Source organism: Ostrea edulis, chromosome 4 (genome assembly GCF_947568905.1).
Source record: "Ostrea edulis chromosome 4, xbOstEdul1.1, whole genome shotgun sequence".
Lineage (NCBI taxonomy): Eukaryota > Metazoa > Mollusca > Bivalvia > Ostreida > Ostreidae > Ostrea > Ostrea edulis.
In genome coordinates this window covers 52072029-52090246 of record NC_079167.1, presented here as the reverse complement: position 1 = coordinate 52090246, position 18218 = coordinate 52072029, and the positions used below count along the sequence as shown (strand labels likewise).

The window sequence follows — 18218 nt, the reverse complement described above, 5'->3', positions numbered from 1 at the left end:
TTTATTGCTACAGGGTGTCATCAGTAAATCTTCATATAACCTTCGATTTAATTTTAATTAAAGTGTACTATTTGAGGTGTATTCGTCATTATTCGACCTGGTTCCACCCCCTCCCCGCTTTCTACAGGCCTGATTGTATTCAATGATATGTCAAAATATTGCTATTAATCCAAGGTAACATTGTAATTATTATTGTCCTTAATTGTTACTCCGATGAGTCAGTTGGCTCAAAGAAATAAAAGAATCTGAATCTGAGCTCTTTGTTTCCACTAAATCCTAACAAGAAGCATTGATACGGCAAGGTATGTAACAACGAGACGGTATGTAATAACCATAGCATTAATGGCGACACTATGTAACAACTTTATTTTTTGTTACATAGCGTCACCATTCGTCATACGCTTTGTAAACACGGACCCCCTGGACACACCAGAGGTGAAAGCATTTGCCCTAGTGGAGTAAGTACCCCTTGTTCACCAGTCACACCCGTCGTGAACCCCATATCTGAATCAGTTTAAACGGAGTACTAATTATGGAGCGCTAAATTAACATAAACTCATCATAATATAATCAATTCAATCATTGCTCTCTTTAATTGAATTAATGCACGCATTAAATCAATTGCATGTATTGCTCTCATCAAATGAATTAATGCGCGCTTCAATTCAATTATTGCTCTCATCAATGAATCAATGCGTGCATCAATTGAATTAATGAGAGCAATAATAGATATGCGCACATTAATTCAATTATTGCTCTCTTCAATTCAATGATGAGAGCATCAATTTCGTAGAAATACTGCTCGCAATAATTGATTTAGAGCTCGGTATAAATAATTTGATGATCTTTTTAATTCAATTGAAGATATCTTTGATTATTTACAATGCTTTTGTATAAGGAATTAATTCGGGCATCAATTCTCTTAAAGAGAGCAACAATTCAATTAAAAAGATCATTAATTCAATTGTGGATATCTTTAATTATATAGTTGCTCTCTCTAAAAGAATTATTGCTCTCTTCAAATGAATTAAAGATATCATTAATTCATATGAAGAGAGCAATAATTGAATTAATGCGCGCATCAATTCAATTATTGCTCTTATCAATTGATTCAATGCGCGCATTATATCAATTATTGCTCTTTTCAATGGAACTGTAGCGTGCATCAATTCAATTGTTGACATCATTAATTCATTTGAAGATATCATCAATTCAATTAATGCGCGCAATAATTCAGAATTGAAGATATCATTAATTATTTGAAGAGATCTTTAATTCAATTGTTGCGCGCATCAAATGAATTGATGATATCTGTTAATTTGGTGCTCCATAAGAGCGAGCCTTCCCCCCCCCCCCCCCCCCCCCAGCAGACTTGCTGTAGAGTAAACCTTACCCCCAGGAGGAAGACTCACTCTAGAGCCATAACACCCTCTTGAAGTCTCGCTCTAGAGGGACACCCCCACTTTCATCCCCTCCTTCGCAAACTATGAAATAAATTCTAGTCTGCCTGACAGGGAATTACCTATCTACCTACCTCTGTACCTACCTACCTCTCTCCACCTACCTACCTACCTCTCCACCTACCTACCTCTCCACCTACCTACCTACCAATGGAAGGCTCACTTTAGCGCCAGGCTTCCCGGGGAAGGCTCACTCTAGAGCCAGGCTTCCGAGTGGGGGGGGGGGGGGTGTCTCATTATGGGGGAAGGTTCACTCTACAACACCGGTCGCGGTAGCTCAGTGGTAGAGCATTCATTTCGTAACCGGGAGGTCGTGAGTTCGAGCCCCGCTCGTGCCATAGCCGCGTCAACCCAAGGAGTTCAAATAGGTAGTAATTGCTCCTTCGCCAAACGCTCGGCGAGAATCACGGGTCTTTCGGATATGATCTTATAAACGGAAGTCCCGTATTGTTGCAGGCGTTGGCACGATAAAAAAAAAAAAAAAAAAAAAAAAAAAAAAACCTCCACTGCTACGACCCTGATAGCTGAAGAACTGTAGCTCTCGGGAAAAAAATTATGTTGACAGACTCTCCCGGTCTTTCAACATAATTTTTTTTCCGAGAGCTACAGTTCTGCAGCTACGACCCTTAGCGCTAAGCATAGGTCTAAATTTGTGGTAATTCACCTACAAAATTTTTGACGGGGTGTAAAAACAATCAATCAATCGAGAAATTGAAACTCCAGACTCTGACAAAGATTTTGAATAAGTTTTTTAAAATGTAAATGAATAATAGAATTGTAAAATACATCTCCAAAAATTATCTGTGGTCCATGAACATCAATTATCATCAATATATGAATTAAATGACAATAATGCAATACTTTCATATGACACAGTAACATTGATTTTCTCCAATTATTTTAAAATCCTATGCTAGTAATTGATTTTGAATCTTGAAATATATATACCCCGGTAGTGCACCTGATAGAGCTGGAGGAGCCGGAGGTGTTTTGTGGGAGTGTTTTCTTCTTTTTCTTGATCCATTGTTATTAAATTTGATTTCAATTATTTTTGCTCTGAAACCTTATCTATCAATTCTAATATGAATCCATAATCTTCAGCTGTACGTGGTCCAGTCACTAGCAGCAAAGTGTCTCATATACGTCAGAGCACAGATGCATGGTGGGGAATAATGGATGACCTCCATCAACTTTTAAGTGATCAAATTCTCGTAATTGAAACCAAAAAAATATTTTCGGGCACAAGTATATGTTATTAGTTTGCAGAGGTCTTTTAAGTTAAAATATCAAGTTAACAATTACTTGTATTAAAGAAAAGTGTATGTTCTTGGAAAATTAATGAATTGTGTGATACATGTAGATAGGGAATGTTTTTGTAATGCCCGTTTCCTTTCATCCAAATCACTTTGCTTGATAGAATGATTGAATATTATTTAACGTCCCTTTGGAGAATTTTTCACTCATATGGAGACGTCCCTATTGCCGGTGAATGGCTGCAAAATTTAGGCCTATGCTCGGTGCTTACGGCCTTTGAGCAGGGAGGGATCTTTATCGTGTCACACCTGTCGTGACAGGGGACCTCGAGTTTTGGGGTATCATCTGAAGGACCGCCCCATTTAGTCGACTCTTAGGACAAGCTAGGGGTACTGAGGACCTATTCTAACCCGGATCCCCACGAGATCACTTTGCAGTACAATTAAGGCAACATTTGACCATAGGACACAATGAAAATTAATCTCATGAAGGGCCTAATTCTGTAATCATGGTTTACATGCCAGTTACGAGGTTGTTCACTAACCCACCTCTGGTGTGTCCAGGGGTCCGTGTTTGCCCAACTATCTATTTTGTATTTCTTATGGGATTTATGAAATTGATCACTTATCTTCACTTTTCATAGTCTTCAGTATTTCAAGTTTATTGAGACTTTTCTATCCTTGCAGTTTAGATAACATTTCTATGTAGTTTGATGAATTTCGTTAAACGTTTCTGCAAGAAAAAGAATACCAGCAGCTGTACCAGCACATTCAGCAGCTGAAAGACAGACTTCGTGGAGTAATGGAGTATGCAGGTGCTGCCTCCCACCTACTCCATCTACAGTGATGTTATTGAGGCATATTGTGAATGTGTGGACTGTAAAATTTGGTATACGTGTGTAAAACATCAATTAGACATTAGGCTAATTGAAGTGATTTTATGTTGTATTATTAAGAATGATATAATGTTCTCAAACTCTGAGCTATCTTATGCAATTAATGAACTGAATAAAACATGATGAAAAATATTCCTAGTTCTCTATTTCAACAGCAGACCAATTTGTGATTCTACATGTATGCGCAGAAAAAGGAGAAAATTTTAGCGTGTGTCCCAACATTTTTTGCATCATTATGGATTCATGGAATCAGTTTATTTACATCTTTCAGATTTTAAAAAGTTCAAGAAAGTAAAACAAAATCATTGAGATTACCTTAGAGCAGTTAGTAAACCTATGATTCCATATTTACCTTGAAAATATGTAAAAACAGACTATAAGTCACAGAGGAATGATTTCCTTTGTTCTTTACCTGTTCACCATTCTCACCTAGTCAAAACAGTTTAGATATTTGCCTTAGTGGTATCTTAAGAATATGTATGAATTGAGGAATGTAACATATTAGCAATTGGGGATTGTCTTCACCGATATAGAAGAAAAAGTTATTGAAAAGGCTTAAGAAACTGTTTTCAATCATACACATTTAAATTTGATAATGAAAACAACTCAAATTTCTTGATTTTCTGCCTGCAAATTTCCGCCGCTAGGATCCCCGTGTATATATAGGAACGCCTACTGCAGCGGCAGCATTAGACAGTAGCTATTAATAGCCACCGTCTAAAAATGATTTGCACAGTGTCTGATTTTACATCGATCTTTTTGTACCCACATTGTTTGGCTACCGACGGAAGGACTGAAGAATTTGTCATGTCTGAAATGTTTCACCTATAACAATGGGTATCTGAAGTATGGGCAATACTGCCCCTCCCCCTTTTGCTGATTTTGTGCCGTGATAATTTCTCCGAATTTTGTGGACTTCATGACTATCTCATTCATTTTTCGAACTTCTAATGTCTGTGTCTTGTAGTGGTTCAAATCCATTGCATCGGAAATTTCCTACCCATATTTTTTTTTAATTTGGGATCCCTTGAAAAAAGGTGCAGTTAAATGCAGCAATCTATGGTATTTTTCCCCACGTTATCTTGCCTGTGGTTGTTATAACAATCCAATTTACAAACACAAACTGTTATTGGGAAAATGCTATCTGCCTTGATTCTGATAAATACATCGTCATTTGCACTGATTTTGACTGGGGATTAATTCGTCTGATCAAGATATAGGGCTAACGGCGGGTGTGACCTATTGACAGGGGATACTTACTCCTCCTGGGCACCTGATTTCACTCGTAGGAGTTATGAGATTTATCGCTGTCTATTATCTTCATATTGTTAGAAAAGCTTTCAACTCAGCTGAGCTAAAATGCTTGAAATTTATTGATTAAATAGAGGATGTGGTATATATCAATAAAGGAAATTGATGAACGAAAACAATAACAAGTATTTATTTGTTAGGTATTTCAGATAAACTATTTGAAGAAGTAGGTAATCTGTTGCATTGAGTGATATCTATTTCCGTTAGATGCTGTGACTTGTGAAGTCAACATACATAAATCACTCATCAGTTGTCACTACTTAAGGAATGAAAGTAATTTGATTTATTATATACGATATAAAGTAAGTTGGGGCAGTTATAATACACAAAGAAATATTGCACATATGCTAATTCAATTGACAACTAAATATTGCTCCTTTCAGTTACATGTATTTATTAAAAATCTTGTTGAATCGTCTATTCAAATCAATGTGGAAATACTTGACAATGGCTTATACAGAAATGTATATGCAGGAGTTATCTCCCGTTTATAACAAACTCATGAACTCATTTTTCATCAAGTGTCACAAGTATTAGTAATCACGTAAAACGTATTTCCAACAATAATAATCCTGAATGATCCATTACAGTTTTTGAGATTTAGATCAATATTTTGTAATGAATAACTTTTATATGTAAGGTGAAGATAACGAACAGTGATCAATTTCATAACTCCTACAAGCAATACAAAATAGATAGTTGGGCAAACACGGACCTCTGGACACACCAGAGGTGAGATCAGGTGCCTAGGAGGAGTAAGCATCCCCTGTTGACCGGTCACACCCGCCGTGACTTTTATATGTAAAATTCTTGTCGTCTTGAAATAATGATATAGAAGAGAAAACAAATGAGAAGTTATGACATTTGTATTCGAAGTCTGTCTCAGTACATTCGATATAATCATAATCGTATATGCCATTGATACCATTCCATCAGTACAGGCGATGACCTATTGTGGATAAAAAAGTTTTTTTTATATCATGCATATCATTTGTTGATAAATAAGAAAACTATAATTATTCCATTTGATATTTCTATTAATTTTGATATTGACATATAAAATTGATTTCATATTGAGAAGTTATAAAGCCCAAATTAAGGTAAACAAACAAAATTTTTTTTTTCCCCATTTTACACTTGTAATAAATATTTCAAATAAATACATCGATTATCAGATTTGTTATTCTCAATGTTACCATCAAGATTTATCCTACAGCAAATGCTTTGATACAGGACTCTTTCATGGCAATAATATCCCAATGGACATCCTGACCACGGTCCACAGTAACTTATCGCCCTCTCTCCATGAGGAGGACAATGGGCCCTGTAACCGCCTGTAAAATACAAATACACAATATGTTAATCAAGGTACTTTCCGGCATGTTCTAATTTGAAATATGTGCTAAAGAATAATTCAAGAAATAATAATCTCGATTGACCTATAACAATATTAAATGTGAAATAATATAATTTCTGGAACGTATGGGAGAAAGTGAAAGAAGAGAGGAAATAACAAACAGTGATCAGTCTCGTAAATTTCAAGAACAAAATATTATCAAGAGTAGGGACAACAGGGAGCCTTGGACACACTAGAGTGGTTCTAAAAGTTTCTATCTTAAATTTCATACTAAATGTCAAAACTAATCATTGAAGAGGAAAATGCAACTTTAATAGTTGTAATTGTTCTTTTCTTCGGCGCTGAATGAAACATAAATACACAAAAATACAAATGAAAGGTGACGATAACGAACAGTGATCAATCTCATAACTCCTATAAGCAATACAAAATAGAGAGTTGGGCAAACACAGACCTCCGGACACACCAGAGTTGTACATTGTACATCATTGCATAAGATACAGACCGTCATAAGAGGTTCACAGGTAGTTCCCATTGTGTAAAAGCTCTTGACTGTTATCAACGATAATGCTTTTGATAATAACATATTAAGTAAACAATTATTAAGATTAAGAATGTTCTTGGGGAAAATCCTCAAGAATTATATGATACATGAAATTGATCACTGTTCGTTGTCTTGACCATTCACATGGATGTAGGAATCAATAAATATTTGAGAATGTGAAAGAAAACGCACACTCTTTTGCAGAATGTTTATGGAAATGCCTCAAGAATTGTGTAAATTATTTAAGACTTTCGTGATGCTTCAATCTATCTTCTGGAACCTGTAACTCTGTATATGTCACAGAAATAATCTTAGACTACTGGATAAAATGCCGATAACGAAATTTGATTAACGTCTTACACCCTATAAAGAATTCAAAACCAACAAACAGGCCAAATTATGATTCTATTCCCTATCAAAAGCAGTGCTGATGCATATTTTCACTGTTTACCTAATAAGCGATGGTTATGTTTTTAGTTATTTCAAAGTTTTCTGTCTCTTTGCTCTTTGCACTTGTTAACGTTAAATAAAACGATTTTCTTAAAGGTTAAAAAAATAACCCATTAAAATAAAATACATTTTTTTTTATTATTTGGTCCTTCACCTCTTTGCAGAAAAAGTTTGACGAAATTAATCAAAATACATTAAAACGTTAACTAAAATGCAAGATTACAAAATTATCAATTAACTTAAAACACTTAAAACTTTGCAATGAATCGACGTTTTCAGAAATTAACAGCTACATTAAAACACTTACCAAATACAATCGAGACTGCGCCAAGAATGAACAGAAAAGACAGGATGGAAACCTTCATTTTCAATCTAAATGTTCAGAAACAATTAAAACCTTGCTTTGAAGATGCTGAATAATGCTAACTAATACACCTGTACTATTTATATATATAGTTTCAACTGCTAATACTAAATAATCAAATTTTCATGTATGGGCGTGTGCAAATGAGAGTGGCACAAGGCGCATGGTGGAGAGAGAAAGAGAGAGCATTTGTGAATTTCATATGTTAATATAAACTGATCCCAGTGAACTTGAAATAAGACACCACAAAGTTGTCCCAATCCGCTTTGTATTTCAATATTTTATTAAACACAAATCTCAATGGCAAAGTATCAACTCAAATTCATGACATACGGGATGACTTCAGTTTTTCAATTATCAGCTTCCCATCTTCATGCAGGAATATTCTATTGTCACCAGTATATAGTCGATTAGTACGATTTGATTTATATCTTTCAACTGCTTTGATGTGCTATAATATGCTCTACCTATGATCTATTTTTTAATCGAGGTAGGCAACTTAGAAATAAGTTTTGAACAATTTTTGTTTAAAGTCTGCATTTCGTATATTATCTGGTAGCTATAACGATATAATTTACAAATAAAATATGTAATTCAGCCAAATGATGTCTGACGTGTTTCATACGCGCATTTTACACCATTTATAACTCTACTCCGCTTAGCTCACCAAGATATTGGACTAACAGCGGATGTGACAGGACGACAGAGTATGATTTCACCTCTTAGACATTTGACAACACTACAAATGTGCCAAATCGCTCATGTTTCTTAATTTTGTAATCTTTGTACCAACAATAACATTGATGACGTTTCGATATCTTCACTTTTTTATTGTCATCTATGCTTTTAGTTCTTGATGTTTTACACTTCGTTAAGGTAATAAACAAGGATCTCATTAATACGATAAAGGATGCAAAAATAGTAGAAACATGAACCACTGAAAACACCAGGGATTAGATATAGGGAATAATCATAACGATTACCCATCTATATCTTGATTAGGTAAGCGAAATAATCCGTAGTTAAAATCAGAACTGACTAACAATTGGCATAAAACATGTCACACAGCATTTAACCTAATGACAGGTTGTAATGGCTAATCTGATCAATAAAACAACCAAAGAAGTTACAAAAAGTTAGCTTTAAACGACACATTTCAAACCTCTTTAATATCAACTTCTCCATCATCAATGTCCCATATTTATGCGCAGCAATATTCCATTATAACCTGCATATGGTGTTTATGTCGTCTACAGATTCGTTACGCAAGAACTTGTTCTGCGTATGCTCAGATTTTCAAACGAGGAAGGCTACTCACTAACAAGTAGATGTTGCAGGGGTTTCAACATTTTTGTTTAAAGTCAGTGTTGAATCATTAAATGAATACATAGACCATATGCATGTGATGGAGAAGCTAACATTATCATTTTTTCTTCTTCATAAAATTGAGTACCGAATTTGCCCTTGACGTTGGTGTTGATTGAAATGCGAAAATACAAAGCAGATATGTGACATTTTTGGTGTTTTTCTTATATTGAGGTTACTGGGATCTGTTGAATTAAAATATGAATGAAAGCCATTATTGTTAATAGATAAAATGGCTATTAAACATAGCAAAGGAGCACATTTTGTTTCTATAGGAATTTCAATGTTTGGTAATCCAGAACACTACGGAATACACACATATTGTCAGTGAGGATCTCTATTACCTCTTTGATATCATCTTCAAGCTATCCGTGCGTAGAATCAAGTGTTGTTTAACAAGGTGATATTCTGGTTGACTGATCAGAAGATTGAATGGTAGTATATTGTTTAACGTCCCGCTCGAAAATATTTCACTCATATGGAGACGTCATCGATGCCGGTAAAGGGTGGCAAAATTTAGGTCTATGCTTGGCGTTTACGTTCCTGGAGAATGTAGGGATCTTTAGGGAATATAGGCGTCGGTGGCCTAGTGGTTAGACCGTCAGACTCTCGACCCAAATGTCATGGATTCGAGTCCTGGCCGCGGCAGGGCTGACGTTATGTCCTTGGGAAAAGCACTTTACATGAATTTCCTCAGTCCACCCAAGTGTAAAAGGGGTACCTGGCTATAGACAGTGAAATGTATTGTTAGAATGTTAGTGCTCTAGCGCTTGTAATGGCAGCTTGCACTGTATGCTTCCTAGGAGGCTGAGAAAGTTCTAGATTGATACAAGGTCTGCCGGGGTAATAATGTACATTGATTATTGTAAAGCGCCTTGAGCAGCATACGCTGGATAAGACGCTATATAAAACCAATCATTATCATTATTAATCATTATTATCGTGATGCACCTGTTGTGGCATAGTTGTTTGCGGTGTCACTTTAAGGATCGCCTCAATAAGTCGCCTCTTAAGACAAGCAAGGGGCACTGAGGACCTAATCTGACCCGGATCCCCACGGGATGACTATCACAAGATATAAATACTTCTGAGGTTCATTTTTATTAAAGTTGGAACTTTCTATGATGTAAAAAGCCTAGTCTTTCATTTATAGTTAGGAATGCTGGTGCGAAGTGGTGGAAAGTCATTCGGTTTGATGCCATTGATCTAGAAATTGCTGAACGTACCACAAAAAGTCCAATGTATGTTGCGGCACGATCTATCGAAAGTTTCTCTTTCACAGCAGCAAAGAATAAAGATAAGGATTCGGTAAAAAAAATATTTACGGAATTGTGTAACGTATATTTGTAAGTTTTTAAAAAAAAGGTTTTGGAATCCAGTATGTGTACGGTAACTCACATTCATTCGTTTTATTGACTGGTTTATCACAAATGTTTAAAATGGAAACACTTACTTTAAGGGACACCAAGCGAAGATGGTCTAATAGGTTAGATACGGGACTGGCACGAGCCGCGTAGCGACTGGACCATTGGAATCTTGTGTCTTACTTAAAACATTGTTCTATCTAAAACAGCACTTCTCATGATATTGGCATGGTCTTAATAATACTGGACTATGTTCAGTACAGTATGAAAAATAAAGTACTGTCAAAACAAAGAACTGACGTCACAACAATGTTTTAATATGAGATATGATATCATGAGTTATGAGATCGATCACTGTCTGTTATCTTCACCTTTCATATTAAAGGGACTGATTCTTGTTTTTCGAAAGAAACGTTTTTCATTTTTGATGTTAGAAATTAAGAATATATAGCTCATTTAATGTTGACGACCAAAATTTGGACCGTCTGAATGCAAGGATAAGAGCAATATTTTAGCTTTGATTCGGTGTTATGTAAAGAAAGACTCAAGTCTTTTTATGTAAACAAACCAACCAGTGAAACGTTAATTTTGTAACTTAAAGCATCTTCATATTGTAGAATCACAAATTTAAACTAATTTTACCTAAAGAATACTTGAGATGTGATATATAAAATAAACATGGATTAATATCCATTTATTTTGAAAACTCAGTTAACAATAACACACCTCAATTTTTGTTTTCAAAACAAATAGTAAACTTTCTATAATGAGATTCTGTCATGATGAGTAATCTCAATTTTTGTGAAACCTTCTAAACATATTAGACTGTAGATTTTGATCATTTAAAGTGAAAAAACAAAATTTGGAGGAAAGTCGTACATCAGCCCAACTCTCTATTTTGTATTGCTTTTAGGAGTTATGAAATTGATCACTGTTCGTTATCTTCACATTCCCTTTAGAGAATTTCGTCTTTTCAAAACGATTTTAATGGAGATCTTTTAAATATGTTTTCTGCTTTTTGTCAATTCTGACAAAGTGTCAAGTCCTTTTCCATATTTTTCTTTTGCCTTTTGTGAAATCTGTCAAGGTGTCCTGTTTTTTTCTCTATATTCATTATATCACCTGACAATATCTTCGAATGAATTCATAATGGAGATGACTGATTATGTCTCTGAATTTCAGACTGATGAAATACGTGACTTTTGGTCCTGAATTTGAATCATATCAACCGGATATAGGAGCATCATTTGAATTTTTCACTCATCATAAATCAATCATTAGTATCACAAAGAACAAATGTTTGTTTGATTAAATGGGGAAATGGAATTATAATCTTTTGAATTAATATCTGTTATGTGACCTATGTCACAATTAATCGCATCCAAAAAGTATCTTACAGACATTCCAAATGAATACAACTTCAAAAGAAAAAACAATATTTTGCATTATATTTCAGCAATTATATATTGATACCCAATTTTGTAAACAGAAAAAGGCCATGCTTTGTCAAGGATGTTACTAATGTACAATCACAACATATATCACTAAATGGAAAGATAGCTTTCCACAAAACTGAATATATGTAAAAGACCGAATGACCCACGATGTTGAAGTATCTCTTGTTCTTTTCCCAGTGTGTAACCAAAAGATTGTGTAGTTTTCGTAAATTTCTGTCAATTCAGACCATTCGAAGACCTTATCACCAAAGACTCTGTAAATGTTTTGATTTCTGGTATCTTTTTAATATTTTCTACGTGAAATCCGAAGGGTGTTTAACAAAGTAATTTTTCGGATGACATGAATTATTTTCATGTTTTATATCTATTGAAAACCCCCCAGATGTATATGATGCCAAATAATATAATAATTCGTTTATTGTTAGGAGTGGTAGTGTAAAGTGTTGGAAAGCCGTGCAGTTTGATGTTGATGTTTTAATTTTTTCCAGAAATTTAAGATTAGCAAAAGATGCTAATGTTTCGAATCGAAATAGCTGTATGATATTGCTCATCATACACATACTATATCGATTTGTTGTTTAAGAGTACATTGTGTATATCTTATTGACAATAGCGGCAGATTCATGAAGATAAGTTACACCTTTATGAAACCCAAATGTATACATGCATAACCATAACTGGTTCCATGTTTAAAAGTTAAACACGATTTCTCCAACTTAGGACAGGTGAATTTTGTCACGTCTCCGAAATGCATTCTTTGTTGACATTGTAAGTATGAAAGGTGAAGATAACGAACAGTGATCAATCTCATAACTTCTATAAGGAATACAAAATAGATTGTTGGGCAAACACGGACCCTTGACACACCAGAGGTGGGATGAGGTGCCTAGCAGAAGTAAGCATCCCCTGTCGTATGTATTAGTATCGTGAATGTCGAAAATGAAATAATTTTTTCTCTCTTACTTTGCCCACATTTTTATAATTATTAACAAACTCCATGGATTAATGCTTTAGAAATGCTTTGCAATAGTATGTATCGAATGAGATATATAAAGGAAAATGGGCATTAGAAGAGATACATGAATCTTACAAGTTCCCAACAATGAAGATGGAAAGAAGTATATCTCATATGGTATGCAATTTCGCATACATAAATACTTTTTTCCTGAATATCATTTTTTACAAATATTCTGCTATACTATGTCAATTTATACTTGTGTTTACCCAAATTACTCAATAAAGATATCCATATGTTGATAGTATCTTCATTTGATAAGCATAAAGATCACCGTGATTATATAGAGTATATAGTAGATGTAACGTAATGGACCTAAAATTTGCAAACTGTTGCAAAAGTCCACTCTAAACCAGAAATAAAACACTGAAATTCTTTTACTTGAGCATGACTGCACATAAGTCAATTTAAGGAAATTTGGTTTAAGGTGACCCTCTTGTTGAAAATGGCTAAAATATAAAACAAAATCCTTCTCAAAAGTTACCTTGAGATTTAGCAGCCTGTCAGACGTGAAACCTTTAAATTTACATGCCTGGGTGGCATATTGGTTTAGGTGCTCGGTAATCTTATACTTAAAGCAGAGTTCGGTATTATCCAAATCCATCTTTCTTCTTTTTTTCCTTTTCATTTTTGGGTCATTTGCAAGTTATGACTTAAAGTAAAGGAATTCATTTTGAGATCACTGTAGTTCCGTTTGTTTACACTAACATGTTCCTGTGTGCACAGGATTTTCAAACCGTAATGTGGTTGACGAAAAACTAAAGAAATACTACAAGAAAAGGAGTACAAATGCACAGCATGTAATAATACAGGGTTATTGAACTTATATTGGTGAATATTGGCAAGAGTTGGCTGTAAAAATGCACGAGTTTGCGACTTGGAAATTATGCCAAAAATTCAGTATGATCCAAAGTTAGCCAAATTCAAGTCAATGCTAAACCATTGAGGAAGAGACATTTATCCCCCTTGGTAAGATTACAGTCATGACTTTTACCTCTGTTAAATCACATTCTGATGTCGATACATAACCCATTTAGTTTATACTGTAAAGAATTAGAAAAGCTATTTTTGTTTTATATGGATGAAAAAGGCTGTTATTTTAAGAAATTTGAGGATGGTGGTCTAAAAATGATCAATATCAACGCATTTAAAACTTCAATGAAATTATTTTGGGTAAGACATATCTTCACAAAAAGGTGATTGAACAATTACATACTAGAATTTATAATGTATAGATTTATATCCTTTGGGATTGAATGTATCAATATGTTTTTAAATCATTGAAAAATAAATTTTGAATAGATGTGTTTAAAGCATGGTTTGAATTACAAAACACCTGTACAGGGTATGATGTTCCAGCACACTCCTCTCTGTTTTATATCCCTGATACGTATCGGACGTATAACCTTTTAAATAAACAATTATTGGACAGTAATATAGGGCATATTGACGATATCATTGAAGACGATGGTATGTTTTTTATTTTGGTAGTTTTTGCAATATTAATTTCGTAGAATATGCAAACATTATAATTGCCATCCAGACATTAGTTTAAAGGTCAAGAAATGATAAAAACTTAGACAAAATAGCAAATTCAATTATTACATCAAAAATATACAGTGTGCTGAAATGTAAAAAAAAAAAAAAAAAAAAAATCCAAAAATTTTAAGAAATGTTAGATAAAAATCCCTCTGTGACAATGGGCAGAAGAAGATGGAGTGAACATTTAGAGATAGATAATAGGGAGTGGACAGAATACACAAAGTACCATTCACAACCACAAAAAATGAGGTAATTACTAAGTTTTGGTTTAACTTTCTCAACGACAAATATGAAATTTAGACATCTACTTCGAGGATGGTTACGGAATTTAGTAACAACAACACTTACTTTAAGGATAGAAATTAGATTTAGTAAAATAAGAAAAAGACTTTTTTCAAGTATAAACATTAAAGGACTAAGATCATGTTTAGTATATTGACCCTGTGGTGTTTTGAAAATGAAGTAGAATGAATTAATATAAAGTTGTTATCATTTGATCATATAAGATTGATACCATCGCGAGTTGCCAAGATTTCCCCGTCAAAACGTCACCTTGTTGTTAATTCTATACAAGGCAAAACCGGTATCAATTAGATTTTCTTAAGATATTTCCAATTCTGTTTCAAGTTTGGTTATATATTTCATATGAAACATAACCTCTGATTCAGAAAGAGAATCTAGCTTATGAAAATCCATCAAATAAATATTGCACGAGAGATTTGAGGTGTGTTGCGAAAATCAACTTTCAACTAAATCCAGTGCTATCCGGAATTATTTATTTTTGTGATAGTTGTATATGTTTTGATAATGATTTTGCTTTGAAAAATATTTTTAAAAAAATACTTTTATATCCATTAGTTAATATGACTTGCCAAGTAGCCTTTGCTTGTTACTTGATAAAGGCAATGAAAACAGAACAGAAAATATGTCATTTATTTTGAAAATGACGAAGTTATATCACAGAATAAGCTAACGGGGACCAGAATGAGTCGAAAACAAAAATACAAGAACATATGTAACACATAAGTATGATTATGCAATCTGACTCCCCTACAACACATAATGAAAGATCGAAATAGAGCTGTCTGCAATCAAATAAGGTGGGTTTTACAAATTAAACAGCTCACACATACTAATATCAAAGTAGCATTACAATGGAGGATGTAGAGGGTGGATGATGGGTATCAAATAAATTTTTCGTGTACACAAAATCACTTAAACTGTCTTTGCACTCCAAGCAAACAAAGAGGAATAACGAAAGCGTCCTAACGGCGCAATGTGATTGGTCATCCATGTAATAGGCTAATTACGGGACCCTAAAACAAAACATTACATCATCTAAGTTTGTCTGATCCGAAATTTCCATCCAAGACAGCGATGATAAGAAAAGAACCCAATATGAGGCATCCCAAAATGGGGGCCTCAAACAGAAAAAATTCAATACCTCTTAACATCCATCAAACTTGAAAGAAACAAATTTAAGCATGTTATACAAAACATATATTTACCCTATTTCACTTATCCAAAATATATACAATAGAACATACACAATTAACACGTTACATAAAAGTCATTATCTACGATAATTACATATATGTGTGGAATCGATGTCGTTTTCATTAAGAATACATTTCATTTTCCTATGTGTTGTTTTTATCACTAGATTGCACATGAAACCTAATTCTAATTAAGAAATCGCCATCACAATGACATGTTGCAGTGTCGTCTATTTTATTTTATTCAGCAGTATCACATCAAAATTACACCATAAACCAATAAAGGCAGAAGAAATAGTTAACAGGTATACATTTTTTTTCTGAATACGTTTATTATTATTTTTTTCCATTTCTGTCAGATTATTTTTGACCCATTGATATCGTCTAAAGTCTGTCAGATTGGATCTTCCATAGACACATTCTTATTTCTCCAATACTTGTTTTGGAAGCTTTCAAAGACAGCTGAAATTGACAAAAATAACCGATGAATTCAAATTGGTAAAAATTAAGCCTAAAGATAATCGTATATTTTTAGCTAAAGAAATCATATAAAAATCATGAAATCGTTCATAAATGTAGTTGAATTGCTGGGGTGTTCTTGTTGCTGTTGTTTTTTGTTTGTTTGTTTGTTATTTAATGATTTGTTAAAAACTGTTTTTATAATGATTATACCATTCTTTTATAACAATATGAGTGCTCGAATTTTGGCATTGAAAATTAAAACACGGTTTTGCTGAATTTGTTACTTTTTCTTTTACAAACGTGCTACCTATAAAGTCTTGTTTCGCGGAACATTAGTTTATACATCAATATGAATAGATGCAATTTACTATCATGTTACAGAAGTCTGAGAAAATCTGAAGGAATTAATTTCAATATACATAAGATTACTTCTCTTCATCTATTATCGAAGTTGATTTTCTTGAAATTCAAAATTTCATGTATATTTCTTTTGGGATTCCAAAAATGAATCGATTAAAGCTAATGGAACGTAAAACGTTTGTTCCATGATCGTATGAAACAAAAGTACAAATACAAAAGATAGAAACAAATTTAAATCAGTACATGTAGCTATTCGTCATTTCCTCCGCAAGAACTTTTTTTTGAATTGGCCTCAATGATATATTGTATAACAAGTGTGGAGATGTGTACACCATAACCAACAAAAATATCACTCACAATCTCGTCCCCTTTCTGATACACTTCCTCCACAGACACCTTCAAATCCAACACAACCAGGAATATCCAGTCCATCTTCCAATTCATTACCTCACCATAAAACACCTTCTCCTCATGCATATTGTTTTATCTGCAGTATTTTGGACCTAAACTTCCAATTTTCAGCATTTGTTCATGAAAATATCATAATGCTACCTGGAAGCAGATGCTGTCCGATACATGTGAAAGATGAAGAATTCAGACCTAATGTTTTGGAAAATTTCCAAAATTTTGACTCCTTTTTTGTTAACAGAACATAAACTCATTCCCCAAATTCGACATTATGTAATTCAATATTTGCCATGCAGATTTCATGTTGAAGCAACAAATTAGAATTTTACGGATAATTAAGCACTGACTGGCATTTTCAAAGGAAACTTTAATGACCCTCTTATCAGAAATACACAGATTCGTCCAATCAGCATATCTCTTGGAATATTTATTCTGAAACTGAAGTTTGGGATGTCTAATAAACTTGTTTTCACCGTATTTAGAAAGTGATCCCTTTGCAGAGCAGTAAAATCAGTTCACTGTGTACTCATGATTTCCCCCCTCATTTTATCATCTACAACAAATAAGCAGAGACAAAATCATTGAAAGCCGAAAAAACCTCTGGCAGAAGAACGTTTTTGGCAGCTTTACAGGTCACAAAAATATTGCATCTTTTGATGGAACACAAATTTATAATCAGAAGAGTAACAACTCTCAGTTTCAGAGGACATCATATTGTTTACATGAAGGCAGAACGCTTGTTAAACCCATGGTTGCATGATTGTCAATGCACAGAGGCTATTTCTTATGGTTTTAAGGACCATAGCTGGCTCAAAACAACGACACCATCATCCCACATTATATGGTTCATACCAATGTAGAAAGGCTGCTTCCATGAAGATGACCTTTTAATAGTAGACAAGTTCATCATTAGCAACAGATATATCATCGTCATAAATTTACGTTCAGTGAGTTATAATTTCTTTTATGGTTATCAAGAACCAGAGGCCAGTGGGGCTTTTAGGCCACCTTAGTATCATTAGCTCCATGGGCTACGAAATCTATAACAATTTCCTTTTCTGTATATTTAAGCTAAATTCTAATGTTAAGCAGAAGTTTTAAATAAAATGTGTTC

The 18218-nt window shown here is 33.9% G+C and overlaps 1 long non-coding RNA gene across 1 annotated transcript; it reads right to left on the bottom strand.

Moving 5' to 3' along the window:
• Window positions 1–5790: 5790 nt before the first annotated feature.
• LOC125669483 (uncharacterized) lies at window positions 5791–7698 on the bottom strand. Its single transcript, XR_007367872.2, has 3 exons — window positions 7579–7698; window positions 6117–6254; window positions 5791–5869 (listed from the first exon to the last, which is right to left on the bottom strand). It is a non-coding gene; the product is annotated as an uncharacterized LOC125669483 (long non-coding RNA).
• Between the last annotated feature and the right edge of the window lie 10520 nt (window positions 7699–18218).